Below are 3736 nucleotides of genomic sequence, written 5' to 3'. Positions count from 1 at the left end.
GATATCAAGGCTGACCTTGAGAAGTGAGATTTGTCTGATGGAAGTGAAAGTCCTTGGGAAAACCATGGACCATGTCATGAGACAGTCCTCTAGGTACTATTTACTGTGCTGTTACTGCTGCTGACCGCTGAGCATGCTGGTATTTAATGTGGTTTCTTATGACGAACTCTGTACTCTTCTTTGACTCTCCTCCATAAGAGAGGTGATGCAAGATGGCAATTGTGACTTCACTCTTCTCTCTCCTCATGGTGTAATTTCTCCCGTTTGCTTGGCTCACCCGAGTCATTGTGAAAGCAGGGACGTACTTAAACACTTTTCTTTTTCCAAGTATGTTTTTATTCTAGTTACCAGTAGAAAGTGTGCAGGCAGAGGAGTGTGACCTGAGGTATATGTTTTCTTTTTTTTGTCTTGCCTTTCTGAAGTGAATTGCAGCTGGATTGTCCTGGAGGTGGCATGACCATACATTGTCCTGTTTTCATGTTATGGTAATATTTGCATCAACAGTCACACCCTTAAAAAAACCCTGGAAACCCTACTTTCAAAAAAAAAGCCCCCCAGCCTCAAAAATTCAACCCATACCCAACATGACATTTTCCTGTGCAGTAGGTATCATTGTTGGCACTGATGCATTTTTCAGCATTTAGGTTGGTCTTTCACAGCATGCTGTCACTGGCCATCACCTTTAGAGTTGACCTGACACCCCCTCTATAAATAGCATTCTCCAAAGTGGGTAATGTTTCCATCTGAGATTGGGGAAGCCACAGGAGATGAGGTGAACACGGCAGTGGTGCTGAGCAGGCCCTGGCCATGTCATAATATGAGGTGTGACCTCTCAGTCTGTGGGAAGTGGAAATCCTTGGGAAGACCATGGGCTATGTCATAAGAAGACAAGGATGTGACATGATGTTCTTGTCTTGAGAACACTTCCCAGAACAGGGAAAGGAGGATGCCTAGAGAAAATGACGAGGCAAGATTGGCACAGATTTCCTTCCCAAGATCCATTCCTAAGGGTATGGAGTTGAAGGCCTTCTGGGTATTGAGTTAATTCCGTGGTAGTTTACTGCCCATCATGTCCTTTGAGGTTATGAATATTTCCCACCAGAGCCAGTCCCTGATGCTGCTGTCTGCCTGAGGCAGACAAGGTGTCGGGAAAGAGGGTGTGGTACGCAGACTGCTGACTAATTCCCAATGAACTTTTTCATTCCTGTTTTGGACAACTTTTTCTAGGAGGGGAGCACTTTGACCTCCTATTCTTTTATAGTGGTGGGCATCTATAGTAGCTTGCACAGCCACAGAGCTTTCCATCATGGTTCCTTGGTCCTCCTCAGGCTAATTATTAAGGGCACATGATAATGTAGATGTCATTTTTGTTTATTCATCTTTCCATACTTGTGGACTTGAAAATTTGCCCTAGGTGGAAGTTAGGTGTCCCGTTGTCACGGGTGGCTCATTCTATGTCTGACGTACACACAAAACCCTTCACAGCAACCCAGCTGTGGTTCTCTATGGTACAAACTCTCCCACCCAGCTGATATTATAAGGTGCACTTGTGCTTTGGCATTTGCTCTCATTCTCTCAAAGTGCAAAATCCATGTGGACTGGGGTGAGAACTGACATGCCTTTGTGTCATAAAGTTCTTAAGGAGTCAGTTCTTATGTTCTGTGGTGTTTCCACCAGAGATTGCTGGAAATGCATAAACCATCAAGTATATGCAGGTGAGAAGAATCTGCCAGACAGTGGGAGGCTTCATCTCTCTCCATGTGTTCTTTGTGCCAATTGTAAGGGAAGGTGAGGATATGCAAAGGACATTCTTATAGCAGGTTTTGTGGTTATTGTGAAAGAGATTCTGCAAGTGGCAGCAGGTATGGCCTGGGTGTGTGTTGTGATGAGGGTGACCTTTAGCAGGGAAGGGTCTTGCCTGAGGGAGATGATCTGTAGAACACAGTCCGTGTCTTTGGTGAGGGACTGGAGAAGGTGTGCCTAGGTGGAATTGCCATTTTCCAAGGTGTGAGACAGAGGATTCTAATAGAAAATGTCAAGAAAAAGCTCCACAGACATTACCAATACCTGGGATTTCTCCAACTCCCCAAAAGTTTTCCATATTCTTAGGCCCAGTTGTTCCCTTTATGCATTTCAATACAGTAGAACAGGATTCTTCGTCTTTCTTCTCCCTTCTTACCAAAGCCTCAAAGTCTTGTTTTTCTGTCTGTCATGTCAGCAATGTGTTGGTAACACCAGCTAATATGAGATCCTGAGCTTTGGCAGCTGTCCGGGTTCAAACCTTTGGGTAATTTTCTATCAGTGTGTATGGGATGACTTTTCCATGCTCCTGAGCTGAGGCTGATGAGACAATTTCTTTCCTTAGCTTTGTGGTGCCTCTTTGCCATGACAGAAATGCACATGGGAGCACTGTGCTCTCTGCCCAATGATTTCAAGGCTCTTCTAGGTTGCACATAATTATTTTCTATCCATCGTTCCCAATGGTCTCTGTTAGTGTTAGAACCAGTTTCCTGCTCTGAAAAGATTTCTTTTCTGAAGAAGCAAGCAGTGATGCTACAGGTAAGTCACTTAATTGCTGAAGAAGATGAGTCTGAGAGACAGCTGTGCCTATTTGCCCATGATGCCTATGTAGTTATTATTATGCCTATTTAGCTGTGATATTTTCTTCTTGGATTGACCAAATGTACCTAGATTGGGAGTTGGACTCAACACTCCTTGTGGCTTCCTTCCAAACTGGAAATATTTTATAATTCCTAGATTGGACCAACAAAGCCCCACGGTCTGCTCTCATTTCTTTCTTGCTTCTTCCAGCATGGTTTGAGCAGTTGGCAGCCAGCAGAGATGGAGGAGGGTCTCTAATGTGTTTCTCAAAACAGATGTGTTGGGAGTGGAGAGCATGTTCTCAGGGAAAATGCCGTGGGTTTAGGTTCATAGGTAGTTCTGGGTGGATCATGGCGTTGAGTGAGAGGTATTCCTTGGGGGTTGATGCCCCTGAGTGCGGAAGTTCTTGCTGTGTTTTTCTGGCAGAGCTTATCTGCCTGAGAGGAGAGGCAAGAGTTTCTCATTCATCAAGGAGGTGGAAAATGAGGCCGGAAGAACAGCTCTTCACTGAAATCCATGAAGAATTCCTAGGAACTGTGGTTGCACTGTGTTTTTTCAGTGTTCATGGTAGAAAGGTGTGCTGGGCTGTGATGCATTTGAGTTGTGAAGCGAGAGGATTTTGTGGATTGTTGGTGCTTATTGGAGCCCGTTTGCACTGATGTCAAAATACTTGGGGATTGGTCTTCTGATTCCAAGGGAGGTGTATGCTTTTTCTGGCGTAGTGCAGCTGTTCTTTGTCATGTTATTGCCTTGCTGTGTTATTTGCTGGTCCAGGAGGGGACTGGAGTCTGAGGAGTGTGGGTTTCTTCCAAACGGGGAGGGAAGGGGACAGGAGGTGTAGGGACAATCTATTTACTTGACTTTTTCTGGAGGAGATCAGGACAGTTGTTCCTCATCAGGAGGCATGCAAGGTCCCCATGAGCACTCTCATTAAAGGGCAGGTCTCTGATGCATGAAGAGGACGATGTAGACATGTAGAAATCATTTGGTTTAGAAAACATCTTGGTAAAAGCAGAAAAAGATGGGCGCAGAAGAGAAGAGAAATCAAAGATGGGAGTGTGAAGCATGAAAGGAAAAGGAAGAGAAAGAAAATCAAGGTAAGTAAAGGAATAAAGAAGGGAAGAGGAAGGAAAAG

The sequence above is a fragment of the Anomalospiza imberbis genome, chromosome 15 (genome assembly GCF_031753505.1).
Source record: "Anomalospiza imberbis isolate Cuckoo-Finch-1a 21T00152 chromosome 15, ASM3175350v1, whole genome shotgun sequence".
In the NCBI taxonomy this organism is placed as follows: Eukaryota; Metazoa; Chordata; class Aves; order Passeriformes; family Viduidae; genus Anomalospiza; species Anomalospiza imberbis.
This window is presented reverse-complemented; position numbering follows the sequence as displayed.